Below are 20,018 nucleotides of genomic sequence, written 5' to 3'. Positions count from 1 at the left end.
ATCTTCCTACCTTTGTCTCCCAAGTAGCCAAGACTACAGTGTGTGCCGCCATGCCTGACTTTGAGTTAAAGTCTTTTTCACTTAAATTGCATCTATGAAGGTATACCGTGTGCTTTGTTATGGCTATTTTATAACTCAGTCTCCTTTCACAGAGCTACCATTTGTGTGTGTGATGTGAACAAATGGATCTCCTCTTGGCACTGTCGAGTACATGCTCTAGGATGATTAATCACAGCTCATTAGATCTCTAGGACTGACTCACGGTATATCACTGACACTTTGTCTCTTGTGGACAGCATCTCTGCACATCTCTGTCCCTGACATTCCAGTGATTACGACACCTGCCCAGGGAGAGGGAGGAACTGCCAGTTAGGTGCCCTTGTCTTACTGGTGAGGACTGAGATGGGGAGGCTAAAAGTGTGATCTCTCAGCAGGAGCTCAGGCCCCCCAGTTCCCAGGTGGCAGACTCCGCCAGGCTGTGGTTGTGACATATCTCAGCGGTTTACAGTTCTTAAACCTTAAACGCAGGCCCTTTCTAGGTGTCTCTAAGCCTCTTATTTCAGGGTAGCATGGTGTTTTCTATTTTAGTGTTTTCTTGTTACCCAACCCCTCTACTGGGAAATGGACAGAAAGAGAACAAACAGGTGATTTCAATTATTCAGTGCTCAAAAACTTTGGGGGGAATTTTGGTCTTCTATAACTTCAGCCATGAGAGTTCACAGTAGGAAAAACCTGGGTGCAGAGCCAGAAACCCCCACTCTTTTGTAGCAACTTCCCAATGGCTGTTCGAACAGCAGCAGGAGTTTCTTCCTGCTTAGAAACTGAAGTAAAAGACAAAGGGAAAACCCAACTGGAAAGGTCCTGGGTGTGAAAGGGAGTGAAATGACTGCAATGCTTTCAAAAGCTCTATGGACCCAGAGTCAGGCATCTAAACTAGAGCTCAGTAGACACGAATGGGCAGGGAAGGAACCAATTCTCAGAGTCCCCTGCAGACCAAAATTTGACTGGCACGGCCCTGAGAATTGGACAGACACCTCAGCAGTGTGCACTCAGAAGGTGAAATAAAAGCAAGGTGCTTTTGCCATAGTTCTGTCTCACTCCAGTGCAAGGCCTCACTCAGAAAATAATTCTTGTGTATCCTAAAAAGTAATTAATAAACAGACTTGGGCATGTTCAATTAAAGTAATATAAAAACTCCAAAGAATATATACATAATTGCTATACCATTCTGTTTCCGTAGTCACAGACTATGAGGAGAGACAGAGAAATGAAGACAGTAGTAGAGTTAAAATTAAGTTTTCCCTTTTAATGTTGACTTGATTTCAACAACAAATACTTATAAAGGATCACTTTGGCTACCTTTTGTATTCAGATACACTGACAGAAATATGAAAACAATGAGGGATCTACGCCCTCCCTTCTGGCCCCCCAGCACCTATACTCCCCGTAGGGAACAGGGTAGTCAGAATCCTGGCTTTCACCTATAAAAGTCATGAACCCAGCTTCCTCATGTCAGATGTAAGTCTATGTCTGGCTTAACGGTCAGTCCCTTTCTTCCTTCAGCACTCTTTTGTTGAGGTTTCCAAAGAACACAGGAAGTCAGAAAAAAGAACAGCAACCCACTTCTCTACAGCTCACTGCAGACGTGGGGGTGGGGGGTGGAAGAGAGAATAGAGCAGAGGGTCTCTGGGGACTTGGGCAGGTGGCCTCCTGGCAGATAAGGGAGGGAGGAGTAAAGAGAGTGAGGAGGAGCAAATGTGAGGGTTATGTCCACATCCAGGTGCTCTGGAGCCCACGAAGAAACCAAGATCTACTTGTTTCCTGCTGACTGAGAACATTCTAGTTAATACGCACACACACACACACACACACACACACACACACACAGAGGAGATGAGAGAGAGAGAGAAGTGAGAAGAGGTAAAATTTGACATTCTTTGGAATCACATCCAACTGACATTCCACAACATTCCAGAAACATAATCAGATGATTTGGGCAAGAAAGCTCATCTATCCTCACTTTAGTTTTTCTCCTCTAAATAACAAGGAGATTAACTAAGAGGAATGATTTTCCAATGAAACCTTGAGTGTGAATACTCAAACTGCTTAAAGTCACAGCCAGGTCCTTGAAGGGGTGTAATGCACCATTGTTGTTCTGAAAATGCTTCCCTGAATGTAGAACCCCCAGGATACCTCCCAGGAGTCCTGGCTTCCTAGAGCCCCAGTGAGGCCACTCAAGTGGATCCTGTACTTCCAGGAGCAGAGCTAAAATCACTGGCCACAGGAACAGTTCTTGGTTGTGGAGGGAGAACCGAGAGTGCTAAGGAAAAAGATGGGAGGGAAGGGAAAGTAGCTAAGCAGGAAAAAGACACAAGAGGGGGAGACTTCATGGGGGTCTGACTCCAGAAAAAGATACAAGATATTGGGGCTATCAGCAAAGGAGAAAATAACAACCAAGACTGTAAACGCATTGATGGTGGCACTGAGAGCTACCCAGAAATCCATATGAGCAGTCTGTCTTTCCTTTGCTTTACAGATGAAATTGAAACTGAAGCCAGAGAAGTTAAGTGGCTTCCAAAGCCACAGATCTGAGGTCTTAGGCAGAGCAGGAGCCCTCTGCCAGGGCATGACCATAGGACAGAAGGATCTGATCTGTCAGGAGGCCCACTGTCCCAAACAAACCCCCTGCTGGCTGCTCAAGTCTAGGTAATCCCTCAGGGGCTGACAATACAGGTGACTCCAGGTAGAGTTAAACAGAAGAGGACTATGTTTTCTAGAACCTTCTCCACCAGCACCGAACATCTCTCTCATCTTTACTCTGTCCTGCCTATGTGGCTGTCCTCTGGGAAAGACTCCATCTAGTCTGAGCCAAGGTGCTCACTTGCCCAGATGCAGAATCTACATTATAATGGCGGCCTTGATAAAAACACTCTCCCCACATGAACAGAGCGTGTGACCACTCACAAGCACTAGCTCTTTCTCCCTCCTCTCTCTCTGGAGGTAATGTTGGGCCCTTTACAGGGAGGAGATGCTGGCTCAAGAAGGGTGAAACCTACACTCAACAGGAGGTGAACACTAGGCTCAGCCAAAGAAGAGATTAAGATGAGGAAAGTTCCTTTCATTCTAAACACAGAGTAAGCACATCTTGGGAAGTCTATCATGGCCCTGATGAAGCATCTGAGACAAATCCTATAACCTCACAAGATCTCAGTGTGTTTGCCCACTAAAGTTGGGCATGATGATTCTTTCCTAGAGCTGCTATGAAGATTAACAAAACAAATGTTTGTAATGTACTTACTTGTAAACTACAAATCCTACCCACCATGAGCACAGATCCTTCAAGGTCTTTGGGTTCCTTCAAGTGCTCGCATAAATGTTTTGGTGGCAGGGATCTATGTTGTTGAAAACAATCCATCTACTCCACTTCTGGGCCATTTTCAGAGAGATTTTTTCCTACAATGTGTTCAAGGAATTTTTCTACATCTTCTACCTGCAGGTGTTGGCTCTACTTCTGGAGCTACCAGGCATGAGCCTCACCCTGGCTTTGCACAGCTGGTCTCTGGCTCTAAACATAAGACTACAGAGAAATATGAGGGTCTGGGAGTGGTTCACACAGCACTCCACACCAGGACCACCTGCTGCTCATATACATTTTAGTTCCAACCTCAGGAATCAATTTGGATGAGACCTGCTGGCACCAGTGATTACAGTAACTGGAAACTTCAAAAGGCCATTCCAGGAGGGGACTGGGGGATAGCCAAGCCAATGGTCCTGCCCAGATTTGCCCACTCTGAACTATCCTGCAGTTTCCTGAAATCTGGGACTAGGGTTTTAGAGCTCAATGGACTCTGAGGGTCACACACTCCTGCACCTTCTCCATGGCCTTGCAGCCTACCACAGGCGTGTGGTTCCTGCCTGATGCGCAGTCCACCCCGAGCCCCGCTCCTTGCTCATCCTTATGAGGCACCAACCACAACCCCCATCGTCCTCACAGCACTGGCTGAACAGACTCACCTCCCACTCTTGGGTTCTATTCTTGGCTGTCAACATTGCCATCACTTGTCAAGTGTCTCATTGCCTGGCTGTGTGCCAGGTGAGGGGAAGGAATAATCCAGAACACAGGCTGCCCTGCTCGATGGGCAGTCCACAGCCCTTCTGGGAATAAACAGGTTGTATGGGTTAAATACTGAACCAGACATGAATGGACATGGTGCCTGTCTCATATAGTGGGGTTGACCAGTGTATCACTGGTGGTGGAGGGTGAGGAGGGGAAAGAAAGGCTCTCTGTGGGAAAGGCTGCAGGGTGCAGCCTAAGAGACAAGAGGCCAGATCCCAGCTCTCAGCCCATCACTCCCTGGAAGCTTGTGACCTTCAGATGTCTCTTCACCTGCCCAGTGGAAGCAGTTTACCCACATTGAGGAGTGCAGACTAAATCAGAGCACTGTGGAATTTAGTGTTGGAAGGGGCCTCAGAGATCATCCAATCTGATGGTTTCTAGAATTTTGATGCTCCTTAGGGGAAAAAAAAATCACTAAAAACACATATGGTCTAGCCTACACCTTCCGATCAGAATGAGTGGATGGGGCAAAAAATCTTTATTTAGCAAGATGATGATGCCTGCTGCTCGTTGGCAATGACTGGATGCCAGAAACGCAAAACCAGCTTCCCAATTGGTTCAGGGCAAGGCTGGGACTGGATTGAGGTCTCCTTATTGCAGGCTGCATCCCAGTTCCAAGACCTTGGGTTCTAAGAGTTTATGAGTCCAGAATAGACTAGGGTTGGGATTGGAGCAGAGACTGAAGTACTGCTCCCATCCTCCTGTCCTCCCAGTGAGCTGCCCATGCTGTAGCCGGGAGCAGTCTCATGTCTTCCGAGTCTTCATGGATCTTTGCAGATGAAGACACCATGCCTGCTCCCTTCAGTCCCTCCCAACCACAGGGAATAGTGGGAAAGCAATGAGTTCCAGGCCCTGCTCTACAATTAGCAGACTGATCGAGACGGTTTAACTTTTGGGGCTCAGGTCCCTTCTCTTCAAAGAGGACTCTCAGCTCATTTCTAGCCCAATTTATAGAAGCACAGGGCTGGAAGGAAACACAGACATCACCTGGACCAGCACTTCCCTTCATGTTCCTAGTTTCTGTCTGTGATGCTTTGACAGGGTCTTGCCAACCCTGGAGAAAATCCTGTTTCTGGGGTTATCCAATTCCCAAGAGGGTGCCTTTCACCTGCAAACCAACCAGTCCAGAGCCTAAGCTCCCAACCACCTCCTGTCTGAAACTCTCAGACTCTGGGCCACACTCCATCTGCTCTATAAGCACCCCTGGGCCAGGTATCAGGTGAGAGACAGCCCCTGTTCCTCAGAGTCTGCTGAAATCATTACACACGCCAACCCTGCTTCACCTGTCCTTCCCACAGAGACCATAAAAAAGGCACCTGAGCCTTGTGACCTGCCAGGTGTTTCCCCACTGTGGCCTTGCATGGGCTGCTAGAAACTCCTGCTTCTAGGTGTGAATGTGAACTTCTTCCTCCATGTCAGGCATCTCTGCCCATTCATGATGTATCTTACTGCACCTGATTAAAACAAATCCCTGGTACCTGCAAAATGGGCCTGCCATGGTCTGAACCTCTGCACTTAAATTCATTCCCATGGGGTTCCAAATCCCTTCCAGCCTACCTCTTGTGTGTTGTGAAAAGTTCTCAGTGTCTATGTACATGTGAAAAAGGTCTGGAATCCTGAGCCAGCAACCTCTAGTCTAAGAATTTAGTTTTCTCTGCAGTCCTATATGCCCCCCGGTCTTGGGCCTAATTCCCTATACATCAAGTCTTTCTATCTCTGAGGAACTCTCCCTGCAAACCTATCTTCTCATAGCTGACAGTCCCTGGATGGAGTTCACCCCAATGGGAACACACAAAATTGGTTCAATTCCTCTTCAACATGACATCCCTTCTGCTCTTTACAAGTAACAGATCTGGGTTTCTGGAGGTTTTCCTTCTCCCACTTAAACACTCCTGGCTCCCTCACTGTGCTCAGAAGTGGAGTGGCATGGTTTTCACTTCTTTGTGGCCTTAGAAGATTCTATCCACAGCCCAGGTCTCAGGGTCTCTCCTAATTAAAGGAGAGGGAAAAAAGATACCAGACCTCCTTAGGTCATGAGGGCTTTATTGTAAACTCTCTTGTTTTTAGATGTCAGTCTGAACTCACAGGGAAAGGCTGCTGGTCCCCTCCCACCCACTTGTCCAAGGCCAATTCACTCCAGCTGTGTGGCCACTCCCTAGTTGGACAGGGTTTTCCCACCATCACTCAAGGCCCTTCCCCAACAGAGAGCTATGGTAAGGACTATGAGGGGGGAATATTACACAGCAGATGGTTAGGGAAGACTGGGAAGCGGTTTGGGAGTAAGAGAGCTGATGTGTCCAGTGAGCAGTCTCCCACCACCTCCCCGTCTGCTCTCACAAGGAGACACATGTGCTGAGGGCACGGCTCTCTGTGGGGGTAAAGAAGGATCCTGACACTCAGACCTGAGTGTTTTTCTACTGAGGCAGGAATGGCAGGATCGTAGATGAGTAAGACATCATTGGTGAGGTCAAGGCAACAGCGCTAAAAGGAGCAGTCTCAGGTCAGATTCAAGGAATGGTTGCTATGTGAGAAGATACCTGATTTCGTATGATTACTTCTTCTAAGTTTTCATGAGAAGCTGTACATTTTTAATGTGAACTCTCTAATTTTTAAATGTTGGCACAAACTTACAAAACATAGCGTAAACTAGCAAAACATGTCTTTGGATTGGATTAAGCTCCAGAATCAGTAATTGCAATCTCTGTCCCAAGCACAGCCAAGGTCACCCTTCTCTTTTTGGGCTGTGTTGCCAGCACAGCCCAAATGTCTTCAGCTCTCCTCCAAGGGATTTCTCAGCTACAACCTCTCTGACCTCTCTGGTTTTCATGGTCAATTCTTTTTTTATGTCACCTTGACTGGGCCATGGGGTGCCCACACGTAGTGTTAAACATCATTCTGGGTGGATCTGCATTTCTTGATGATACTGGGATTTGACCTCCCCAATGTGGACGGGCTTCATCTGAGAAGCTGAAGACCTGAATGGAACAAAAAGCCGACCCCGCCCCCCAGCGTAAGAAAATTCCTCCCACCTCAGGGCCCTCCCCAGCGTAAGAAAATTCCTCCCACCTCAGGGCCCTCCAGCAAGGACACTGGCTTTTTCCTGCCTTCAGAAGTAAACCGAACCCTGGATCTGAGTCTTAAGTCTGCCAGCCTTCAGACTGAAGTCTTCACCAGCAGCTCTTCTGGATCTCCAGGTTACTGACTACAGATCTTGGGATGTACCAGCCTCCGTATCACATGAGCCAATCCCTCATAATAAATCTCTTTACTTACATACGATCCACTCTGTTTCCCTGAAGAGCCCTGACTAATACACTCCCTAAACCAAATGATAGCTACAGCGTGAGGAAGAAGCAAAAAAAACATTTTATCAGACAAAGACACCTTTCCCAATTCTCTGCTTCATATTTTTAGTGTTGAATGAAATAATAGTAATGTAGGCCATTTATTGAGTACTTTTTAAGGTGTCAGGAGTGGTGTTAAGCAATGCATATATATTTACTTACATCTTCCACCTAATCCCCTGTCCATGTGGCACATTGTCCTCAGGACAAGTGATATGTTAGTCCTTTCCAGGCTCTGTGTACACTCCTTGACCAGTGCTTGGTGCAAGGAGGGATGCAAAAAATAGTGGTTGAAATAAGAAATGAGCTGTTCTTCAAAATAGATACTGCTAATATTCTAATATTACAGATGGGAAAATGGACCCTAAGAGACAGTAAATAACCAGCTCAAGGTCATAGGGCTAAGAAATGTTGGAATGAGACAAACTCCCAAGTTCATTTTTGTTCAAAACCCTAGTTCTTGACCATATGTGCCTTCCCAGTGTTCATGGAAGAAACAGGTCATCTCCAGGGTCTGACCTTGACATTCACACCTACAACTCTCTCAATCAATAAGAATACCTAAGAGTAGCTCATTTACAGCTTAGTAAACCATGGCCCACCACCAAGACCAACAGCTCTGCTTCTGAGATGCCCACTGAGGTTTCTAAAGACTAATTGGAGAGTCTAACCACAGTTTCAGCTTTAAAAATAAGACAAAACCAAGAGAGGAAACTTACCACAGACTGCTTTCAAATAACAGATGAATTAGGCAGCTCTCAATCTTACTGTGTCTTGATCACACAGCCATGTAGTATTGAAATCCTTGAAAAGGATTGCTTGTGCAAATCTGCTTTATCCAAGACAAATAATAGTCCGGTTTGTCTTTCTATTCCCCACAACTTCTCACCTTCTATTCAAGGATGTCAATACAACATGGCTGTGAAAAGGAGGATTGTGTGGTCAGGGTGTTATAGCTCCCATCTGAAGGCCCAGGAACCCTGAGAACTTGAGCACAGCCCATCCCCAAAGGGGCCCTTAGCAGGAAGAGGCTGGACCAACTCTTACATTTTTTGACTTAAGTCCTAAATACAGGTTGAGCATTCCTAATCCGAAAATAGAAACTCTGAAATACTCTAAAGTATGAAAATATGAGACCAATATGATACCACAAGTGGAAAATTCCACACCTGACTGATGGGTCTCAGTCAAAACACAGATGTACTAAAAAACTGTGTGTAATTACCTTCAGGCTACATGTCTAAGGTATGCATGAAACATAAATAAATTTCATGTTTAGACTGGGGTCCCATCCTTAGTATATCTCATTTTGTCTATGTAAATATTCCAAAATCTCCCCCCAAAATAATCCATAATCTGAAACACTTCTGGTTCCAAGCAGGACCAATATGTGAACCCCTGTATCACTTGATGTCAAATCTTTGCAGCTAGGATTCCTCGAGCCCCCACGCCCAGCACAGGGCCTGGCGATAGCAGGGTCCCCAGAATGCCTATGAAGGGCCCCCGTGATCATAAGCCAGTAGAAGGAGAGCCACAGGGCAGGGGGTGTGGACGAAGGGGTTCTTTGTGAGGGAAGTGAGGTTGGCAAACATGAGGATGAACAAGAACACAAGGAGAAGCCAAGATCCCTGTCTTGTTTTATTCCCATATCACAGCTCTGTTTATTCTGAGAGGCAACCAGCTGCAGCTCCAAAATAGATATGCTGAGAAACGCCTCTAATGACAGAGGAGCTTATGTGGGAACCACGCTTGGATCAGCCCTTTCAAGGGATGGGAGCACAGAATGGCCTGGAGAAGGGGACACTCCTGGGGGTGTTTTCCACTCCCGCCTACCATCCCTCCTCCTTCTTCCAGCACCAAGGCAAACAATGGTTCCTCTTTCTGGAGCTCTAGGGAGCAGAGGGTGGGCTGAGGACACTCCCAGGTCCCAGGGAGTTTGGCCAGCTCTCCCTGACCAGGCCTCCATGGCCACAGAGGACAGGTGCTTCTTCTCCCTAGGCCTGAATCTCCTTTCCAAGCAGACTCTTGAGAGCAGGAGAGTTCATAAAACAACTGCCAAAACCGGAGGGTATGTTAAGCCTCTGAGTTCAGAGTTACTGCAGGTTGTGGGCACAAAACTGTCACACCAGATGGAGGGTAACAGGCCTGACTTTTTTCAAGATTATTGCAATAGGGGCTAAGACTATTGCAGCTGGAGAGGAGGGGAGATTGGACTCAACTCCCACAACAGGAGGGGAGCTAGGGTTTATAGCGGAGGGACGCAGCCCTGGTACAGCCAAGTAGGTCCAGAGATTTTCCTGCACACAATGTTCTGTTCTGGATATTTTGTTTAACTGCCCAGAAAACCTGGCTCTCCAGCTGTCTCCCTGTGTCCACTAGAGGGTCTCTCAAGCAGGCCTAACAACTCCTAAAGCCAGGGTACCATGTGGCTGAGGCTTCACAGGACAGAGGACCTTTGACATCATTTCTAGTTGAGTCCATTCATGCAGTCAGTGTGTGAATGTGTACATAAATATATTAACTGGTGCAAACATTGAAAATACACATAAGGTTTCCTGCCCTATTTTGGCAATTATTTTTCTTCTCTTTTAAAAAAACCTTAAGAGCCTCCAAAAATGGAAGAAGTCCAGATCTTCCTTCCTTCCTTTCTCTTTTTCTTTTTGAGACACCATCACTCAGGAGGCTGAGGCATATGCCACCACACCCAGACCTTTCTAGAACTTTAGAGACCTGGTTCTCAGCACCTTCTACCCCCTCAAACATAGTACACAAATGCCAGGCAAGCCAGAAGAAACCACCTTTCCCTTCCTGTTCTCTTCTCTTCATTCTGTTTTGTAGGCCAACTCTCTGCTCCCCTTTGCAGACACCCTTGCCCCACCCCTACCCAGCAGCACCCTCTCTTCCCACACTAAGACACACGATTGTAAACACAAAACAAAAATCCCTGGACATACTTGGAGTGGAGCCTCAGGGCCTCTGCTCTCCCAGCCTCTTCTCTGTGCTCAGAAGTTTCACTTGAGACTTCCTGCCTTCTGGGACATGCAGGCTCAGTCACATGAAATTTGCATATTGTGCAGACTGACCCCAACAGGAGCCCTGCTCAGGAAATACCTGCCTGTGAGTGGTGTGTCCTACTGGGAAGGGAAAATGCAGGCAGCCTAAAGTCACTGCCATGCCCAGACGTCTGCTTGGATCCCGACCTGAGAATTTGAGGCAAGTTAACTAGGCAAAGGTTAACTTTGCCTACCACAATAAGGACCACGGGCACCCAGTCTAGAAGGTGATGTTGCTGGGACGATTGTGCTGATCATGCAGGAGACAAACTAAGCTAGTTTAATACCTAAGCAGCTGCAAACTGAGGGAATTAGTCCAAAGCCTCCCCTGGGGGATGAAGAGATCCAGGAGGTGCTGAGGGTGGTCTGATTTCAGGAAAGCTGAACTAATTCTTGACTCTGGCATGTATGTAATAGAGTCCCCTGAGACTTTCTAGGCTGTGGTTTATATCACTTTAAGACCAAAGAGCCATGATTTGCCTCATTGGGATCTGACAAAGAAGACAAGCTGGACTTTGGCATGGCAAAGGAAAGAAGACACAGCAAGGCAGGGCTGAGTGTACAGTCCTCACCTGTCTCCACTGAAATGAGACACCCTCTACAAAGCAAGACATGAGGTTTGATTAGCGGTGTTTGGAATCCTTCTTTGGGACTGCTAGGGTGATGTCCCTCTTTATCTTTTCTCATAGCTGCATCTTTTGAGAATCAGGTATGTGGAAGGAAGATAAACTACCAGCAACTTGCCTGAACAGTCCCCATCACCAGGGTCATTTCAGGCCTTTGGACCTTTAAGACACGTGTCTTTTGGCTTCTAAGAAGAACCACGGACTATTAATAGTATAACCTTAAGATTACAGATAACAAACGTTTATTAGGAACTTTGAATGTGCTAGTTACAAATATTAATTCTTTTAATTCTCAAAGCAAAGCACAGAGGTTGTCACTGCTGTTCTCCAGTCATGTTACATATGGGGAAACTGAGGCATGGGATGATTAAAGCAACTCTCTAAGAGATGAAGACAAGATCTTATTCCTTATCCAGTTTACCACACTACCTCTTAAGGAAATGCTGGATATGTCCACAAAATTATGCCACACGGTGGTGTCACAGAAGAGCAAGAGAGGTACAAACAAAACTCCACCCAGGAACAAAGCAAGTGAAAGACGTTAATCTTATCTCCTTGGGAGGGTAGAATCTAAGGTAGGCCCTCCAGGATGGAGAGATTGGTAAAGAAGAGGAGGTAGGTGGGAAGGGTGTCAGCAAAACAGAATAAATGTAGGCAAAATGACAGGAAAGTCTAGGGCTTGCTAAGGATTTGGTCAAAAGCGCCAAGGTTTATAAAAGTGACTACTCACAGCTAGGCAGGGATTTGTAAGAAAAAAGGTAGGGCAGCAATCTGGTAGCCAATGCATTGATTTTGACAAGAACAGACTCTCACCCCAGACAGACGCAACACGAAGGAAAAAGAAGGGAGATGTCCCCAGGTGGAATCCTGGGAGTGATAGTCAGTTAAGTTCAAAGAGCAAATGCTGCCTACCTACACCCTGGTCCAGCTAATGCATGAGCCATGGTAAGTAAGACTCTTCAGCAAGTCAGGGGAGAGGCTGGGGGCTGCAAAGTCCTCCTTGGGGTTGGGCCACTCATAGGAAGGCAGAGAGAGTGAGAGTCCAGGAATGCTTACTTGAGAATTCATAGCAAAATTCTGTTCGGTCCCTCTAGCACTGATGGCTGCATCTCCCTACTATCCTATCCGAGTCTCTTTTTTCTGCAATGCCACCTCAAGTGCCTTTGCTACCATGAAGCTGTCCTTCACGTCCCCAGTAAGATGAGTCTCTCCTTTTGCAGTACTTCTTGCTTGTTGTAAATGTGTTCTACTCGCTTTGGGGAGTGTGAGGGAAACAGGATTCTTGCAAGCTAGGAATTGTTTGGGACACACTTTTTCCCCAGTTGTGTTTAGCATAGGACCTGGAATACATGGGGGAGGCCATCACTCACCTAGGAGTACGGGGCCTGTGCTCGGCAGGTTCATGCCCATGGGATGTGCCTTCCAGCTCCTGGACAGATAGACCCAGGGTTAAGCCACCGCTGTTTCACTCACTAGCCATGTCTCAGCACACTCCAACTATTCTGGGCATTGGCTTCCTCCCCTGTAACGTGGGGAAGATAATGCAGCTGCTTTCAGAGTTGCAGTGAGGTTGCGAAGCCAGGCTGGATGGATGTGGGGTGTGCATCCATCCAGGCCCAGGGCTCTTTTGGCAGCACACAAGCATCCAGTCAGCAGCGCTCTGCATGTGCCAGCATGTGAGGGCAGGCGGCCAGGCTCTCTAATCAGCCCTGCAGGAGCCTGGCTGTTTCCTCATTTCCTCCTATGCAGCGTGAGGGACAGTAATCGTGACCTACAGGCCTAGGGGTGGTGAAATGACACACATGTCCCACAGATGCACCCGCTCAGCCCAGGGAAGACATTTCTGCGGCTTCAGCTGAGAATCATCGTACAGCCCACTTCAGATGCAGGCCTCAGGGACACTGTGGCCTCTGCCCTGATCAGAGGAGTTGGTCTGTGACAGGAAAGACAGGGATTGGCTACAGAAATATGTGGAGTTGGAAAAAAGGGCAGGGCTGGACTCCACCAGCATCTCCGAGACTCCAAGTAGGGAACAGCTGTCAGAGGTCACCTAGGCCACATGTCAGCCCAGCTGAGGATTCCCTTAGCTATATTCTGTTTGAATGTTTTTAGTGACAAGGGACTTCACTATCTCAACATTTTTTGCAACCTGTTCTATGACCTCAAGCTCTCATAACTAGAAAGCCTTCCTTAGAAAGCTGAGTGTACTCTTCCCAGATATCCTTGAGGAAACACTCTAAACAGAATCTGTCTCACTGTCACCTGTTGACCTTTTGCAGTTAGGAATAACTCATCTGCTCCTCCAGGTTTCTTCAGTCTAGGTGGCTCAATTCTTTCAATGACAAGGACAATGAAGAGCTGTCCTCTTTAGGGTCTTCACCTTCATCTACATTTCCCTGCAGCCTTTCTGAGCGATTTAAGAGGCTCCCCCACCTGCCTAGCAAGCACAAGGCACTGAGTTCAAAGCCCAGCTTTTCTTTGTGTGTGTGTGTGTTTGGTGGTACTGGGGTTTGAACTCAGGGCCTCATGCTTACTAGGCAGGCTCTCTACCACTTGAGTCACTCCACCAACCCCAAACCCCAGTTTTGAACACTCCTCAAAAGTGGACCCATAGCCACAGAGGTGCCATGGCCTCATGGAGTGAGCTGGCCTATCCTAGGCCCCACCTCACAAGGGCATCTGGCCAGTGAGATACACTGAGGTTTTCCCATCTTCGATGGTGAACACAGCACAAAAGGATGCTATCCTAGAAAGACCCTACAGGGCTAATAGCATAAGAATTCCCAGCCCACTCTGGCTGTGCAGTTATATTGGGTATCTTTGTCACAAAGAATGGGGACAATGCCCCAGCAGTGCATAGGCAGCACTCACTGAACCTTGTTCTACCCAGTAGTCATGGAGCTCCTGTGAGAATGGCCCTCTGCCCTCTCACCAACCTTCTATCCTGCTGGTCTTGTAAGGCCAGGAGTGGACCCAGCGCCTGGATTCCTAGTGTCTCTCCACTGAGGGGCAGGCTGCTGCAAAGGAGTTTTGGGCAAAGCTAAAAGGTGCCAGGGAAGCATGGGGGGGACGGGGGAATGAAACAGAGCTGGGGGCAGTATGGGTGGGTGTTAGTTTGCGACAGGCCCCCAGGTGTCAAAGAAGGTGGAGGGGTAGGGGGACAAAGTGCTGCAGAAAGAGTGGCAGTCTGACCTGGGTCCCCCAAAACTTCTCAGTGGGAACACAGAACATCTCTCTCCCACAGGTGATTCATTCACTAAGGAGAGATTGCAGGAGAATGACTTTCCCTCCCATCTAGCCCTTTCTAGCCGGCTAGAAGATTCTGCAAGCCCAGGTCTCCCCAACCTAAGGAAATGACACACACCTGCTGTGCTGACAGGAATCTGCCTGTGTAGCATACCCCAAAACTGGAGAGAAGGGAGCAGGTTAGCCCAGGGGAAGCCTGTCAGAAGCTCTGCCTTCAACTCAGGTCCTGACTCCAGGTGACAAACTTGGTCAATAAAATGATCAGAGACTCAGGGCCAGACCTGGAATAGGGCAAGGATTAGCCAGCAATTTATATCCACAAAATGTAGTTCCAACTAAGCCCTGTACAGCCCCTCCACCACACAGACATGGCCAGGTTAATAAAATGTGAATACGTTCACCTGTCCCTTCAGAAAGTGCAGACTGCATTTTCTTGACATACCAGGCAGGGAGTGGCTGCAAAGATGAATTTAAGAATGAGAAGAATTCCCAAAAAGGGCAGTTGGATCCCAGAGTGCCATGGAGGGGGTGGTGGGGCACTGGCAGACTCCAGTCCAGTCAGTCCCAATACAGAGGCCCAGGGACAGGTGTCATTGGGAACACTGGAAATGCAGGTGGGCTCAGCATCACCCATGCCAGGGAGACCATCTTGGACACCAGAGACAGAAGTCTCTTCCAGGTTCCTTAGTACAACCTCCGAATCCTACAGCAAAGAATCCTGGCATCCATGGTTCACCCCAAAGTCCAAGGGAGAGCTGGGGCTGTGCCTCCCAGCCCATGGCTCTCTTGCCTTTAAAAAACCAAAGTCTACTCACCCATCCCACCCCACCCCTTGAAGAGAAAACCAACAAGTTTTACTTAGAATAACCAAAGGTCCTTCTTCCTAGAAGAAGAAATCCCCATATCTAGACCCAGAAGGCAAGAGACATACAGTTTGAGCTCCTTTGCACCCCACCCCAGATACATCAGGTACAATGTTCCATCTAAAGTCTTGCACATTCTTTTTTTTTTTTTTTTTAAGTCACAGCATATATGGTGTCACTGGATGGTTCGGAGCATTTGGGGCATGTGCCAAGGAGAGTCCTGTCCCCTCAGTCACCCCTCACATATTTATTATTTAATCACTCTGGGCTCCTGGTACAGATCAGGGAGCAAGTTAGCTGACAGGTCTCACAGGTAGGGGAGGGAAGGAAAAAGACCGTGGGAGCAGCAGTCCCTCCCTTAACTAGGCTGTCCTCTTGCCCTGTGACCTTTTCCTGCCTCTTTCCAGGCCTCCAGCAGGACCCGACCTTCCTTAGGTGTCCACTGTCTTAGAACAATGTGCTCCTCCCTTGGCACCATTGCCAAAGTTGCAAGCTTGTATTTAGTCCTTAGACTGTTTGAGCTATCTGTCCCCCTCTGGATGTGAGCACTGGGAGAGCAGCAGGACCGTGTCTCTTTACTTGTCACTGTAGCCCTAGGATGGAGTTGACCCAGTGACATCTGCCTGAACCAGTGAAAATGAGTTTTGCGCATGTGAATGACACCATGGGCATATATGCTTTTTAGTGGTTCTGATGGATGCACCTGACATAGACTGGGTCCTTCCCTTCCATGTGCATGGAATGCTGGGTAAAATGTTACCAAAAATATCTTCATCACACCTAAGTGGATGAAAGGAAATTCCCAGGTCTCAGAAATAGAAAAGACTCAACTTCAGAGCAGTGAGTGGGCGCTAAAGCTGGGAGGTCATGAGGGCATCAGAGGAGCAGCCCCAGGAGTTGGGGCTAGGGAGTAACATTCATGCTGAGTGGTGTCATCAGACTTCAGATCCTTGTGAGGCAGGGATGGTGCACAGAGAATGAATAGCTGTCCCAGCTAGGGGACAGGCACTAGGAACCTGCCCCAGACATGAGGAAGTTTGACCTCCGGCTGGGGTCCAGCTCAAAAAAGGAAGGAAGAAAAAATTAAAAACCAAAGCCTGGTCAGTGGGAATTCTAATCCAAGTAATTAAAATAGAAACAAATCAGAAATGGTGACAAATGATTCAGGCAGAGGAAAAAGCAGAACTCTGTAGGATAGTCCCACATTCAAAAACACACAAAAAGCCCCACTCCTTCACAATTATAGGCCACACAAGCGACAGCAGGAAGGGGTCACAGATCCAAATTATAGACTAGAAAACCTAGCAAGCAAAACAATGTAGGACTATAAAACTGTAGGGCTGGGAATATAGCCTAGTAACCGCACTCCTGCCTAGCTTCCATGAAGCCCGAGTTCCACTCCCAGCACTGCAAAAAGAAAAAAAATCTATCTGGATTATTTAAATAGAGGGGAAAAGTGTTCAAAGTCCAACACAGTAATCCTAATGACTAAACCGGAAGGTGGGGGTGAAGGGAAAGAGAACGCTGAAAATAAGCTCACCCTAAAATACTAGTTGATAACAGCATAGAAAATGGAGGGAGAAATATTAGGGTTGATGTGTCATAAAATATTTCCATTTTGAGAAAGAGGAAAATGATGTTGATGAAAGATAAGACTTTCAATTCAAGTGTTAAAAATTATTTAAAAACCCTTAAAGAATCATGCAGACAAAAAGAGTGAAATACATTGTATCTATGTGAGTGACACAAGGCTACAGGGGAAAGCTGCTGAAAAATGCGGGTGGGGTTGGAGAGATGGGGAAAAAGATAGCAATAAGGGGGATTAATCTGATCAATGAATAACATACGCATTGTGAAGCACCACAGTGTAATTTGTACAATTAATATACATAACAAAAAGCCACTAAACTAATTGAAATGTACTGTTCAACTCTAAACAATAGGGTACAAGAGGAAGAAATAATAAAAATACCACCTCTCCAATGAGAGGCAGGGCTGTGGGGAAAGCAAATGTCAAGCATGACTAATATGAGATATAAAATAATATAGAAGAAACATACTAAATATATTAGACGCTGTGTTACTCTGTTTTGTGTTATAACAGAACACCCAAGATTGGGTAATTAATACAGAACAGAAATTTCTTCCCTTACAATTCTGGAAGCTAGGAAACCCAAGATTAAGGGACCATAGTGTAGTGTTGGCCTCTTGCTTGTGGGACACAGTTGTCCAAAACAAGCAACTCAAACTGTGCACGAAGCCTCTTTTAAAAGGGCCTTAATGCCCCTAGTGAGGGAGCGTTCTTCATAACCAAATCACCTGTTAAAGGCCCCATTTCTCAATACTGTCACACCGGTAACACCTGCATTTTGGTGGGGACACATTCAAATCACAGCAATTTTTTTTTGAACAGGGTCTTGCTCTGTAGTCCAGGCTGGCCTCAAACTCATGATCCTCCAGCCTTGGTCTCCCCAGTGCTAGAACTGTACGTGCCTACCACCACGCCCAGCCCAAACTCTAGCAGAAATCTTGAAATAAGGGGATAAAAAAATGTAAACCAGGCTTGCGAACTAAAGGAGAAAATGGAATACCTACCATTTAAGACTTGGTGCTAAGTGCTAGCTACACCATCTCGTACCACCTCAGGGGAATCCAACAAAATTGGATTAGTTACCCCAATTGCTATTGGTAACCCCAGTTTACAGAGAAGAAACCAAGCTTCAAAGACACTAAGTGTGTTCCTTCGGCAGCACATATACTAAAATTGGAACAATACAGAGAAGTTTAGCATGGCCCCTATGCAAAGATGACACATAAATACATTCCATATTTTAAAAAAGACACTAAAGTTTTAGAGGTCATCTAATAAGTAAGCAATAAAGTCAGACTTCAGACTTTCTCCTATAATCTCCACAAGGCCAGGGACCATTTTCACTTAGTATTCTTAGTACAACATGTACGACTATGCCTGGCACATACTAGGTATTTGATAAATACCTGATGAATGATGAATCAGTGAATGGATGGATGGATGGATGGATGGATGGATGGATGAATTCAAATGTAACTCTATGCATTTTCTATCATGGCAGAGCACCTACCCTGGTATTGTGTTTAATCTTGAATATCTATCTCTTTACCCAAATCTCTCCTCCAACACAGGCTTCTCCTGTCTACGGCCTGTTTACTGGCCATGTCCTTTCCCCCATCCAGAGTTGGCAAAAGAAAAAGGAAGCCAAGCTCATATCACATGGATGATTCCTTTCATATAACATTCCTTAAAAACAATCCTGTAGCCATCTCCTTATAGGTTGATGGTTAGGAAATGATACCACGTATATATATAGGTGAGGGAGTGGGCAGGCACGAGGTAGCCCAAACTCTGAGGAGCTGGGGGAAAATGAGCTTTCCATTGCCCTCTGCTGACAGTTGCTAGTGTCACCTCCCTATTCCACATGGCCATAGCAGTCACCTGGAAGCCATGGGAAGATTGTCACCAACTCGAATGACTTTAGACCTACTCAGGTGGTGAGCAAGTTCTCAGCAATAGACCTGTCAGATGAATTTTAGCCTGTAGCTATATTTTTCTACTTTTTATTTTGAAATAATTATAAACTCACAGGAAGTTACACAAATAGCACATGGAGTCCTGTGCACTCGTGACCCATTTTCCCCTAATGATGACAATCTTGTAGCATAATATCAAAACCAGTTGGCATAATACTGTGAGTAGATCACGTTCCTTCTTCCATTTCACCACTCCTTACATGGACACACTTGTGCGCCTGTGTGTGGGCATGGAGTTCTATGCAACTTCTTCTCCTGTGCACACTCATGGAACCACAACCACAGTCACAATACAGAACTATTCTATGCCATGAAGACTCCCCTGGCTGGTGACCCTTTTAGAGTCACACTAAGACCCCATCTCTGCAACCACAATTTGTTCTCCATCTCTATAAGATTGCCTTTTAAAGAATGCTATATAAATGGAATTGCACAGCAAGTGACCTTTTGAAATCTACTCTTTTCACTCCATATAACACTCTTGAGACTCATCTAGGCTGTGGCATCTAACAATGGTTCAATCCTTTTGATTACTGAGTAATATTTCATTGAATGGATAGCCCAGTAGTCCACTGAAGGGCATTTTACTACTGATTGTAATTCTTTAACAGTTGGGCAAGTTCTGCTTCAGGGTGAAGTCCAGAATTCCTAGGGAACAGCCAGGATCTATGTCTACTTTGAGTAATGTGTGCAGAGTGGGGAAATAGTCACCTGCTATGAATAGCTTCTCCATTGCAGTTCATTCTTACTAATCCATCAGGTTTTAAGTGGAATGTCAACTCTTCTGAGAAGTCTTTGTGTTGATAACCATCTCTGTGGCCAGATTTGTACAGCTCTCCATCATTCCAGATATGCCCTTTGTTTTGTACGCCCAGCTCTGGCCCAGTGCCCAGTGCGGTCAGCGAGCATTTGTTGAGTCAGTAGATCAACAGTAACGCTGTCATCACTGTTCATCACGGTGTCCACTCTACCTGTGACCACATGGTTGGGAGTAATATCATTTAGGGGGATGGCCATCAGTAAAGCAGGTCAAGTTCTTTGTTGAACCATGTTGTAACTGTGACAAAGAGAACACCAGAAGGCCCCAGATCCTTGAGGTTTTGCTATTATAGATAACAATATATGGACTTCTTTTCATATTTCTTTGGTGGGGCAGCTCTGGGGTTTGAACTCAGGGCTTTGTGCTTACTAGACAGGTGCTC

At 46.5% G+C, this 20,018-nt stretch overlaps 1 protein-coding gene and 1 pseudogene across 9 annotated transcripts in view; one reads left to right on the top strand and one right to left on the bottom strand.

The window, feature by feature from the left end:
- Positions 1-20,018, bottom strand: part of Ptk2b (protein tyrosine kinase 2 beta) — a 115,148-nt gene that overhangs the window by 68,066 nt on the left and 27,064 nt on the right. Inside the window, exon 1 of one of the 9 annotated variants that reach the window (XM_074055211.1) lies at positions 10,416-12,233. The exons of 7 other annotated variants lie outside the window; for them this stretch is intronic. The gene's annotated coding sequence lies outside the window, so the exon portion shown is untranslated. Of the gene's footprint in view, positions 1-10,415; positions 12,234-20,018 lie in introns of those variants that run through there. One more of the 9 variants, XM_074055209.1, reaches the window with a different exon arrangement.
- LOC141417004 (U6 spliceosomal RNA) lies at positions 17,985-18,083 on the top strand (annotated as a pseudogene).

This window comes from Castor canadensis, chromosome 14, assembly GCF_047511655.1.
Source record: "Castor canadensis chromosome 14, mCasCan1.hap1v2, whole genome shotgun sequence".
NCBI lineage: Eukaryota > Metazoa > Chordata > Mammalia > Rodentia > Castoridae > Castor > Castor canadensis.
The sequence above is the reverse complement of the archived record's forward strand: the minus strand, read 5'-3'. Positions and strand labels throughout refer to the sequence as shown.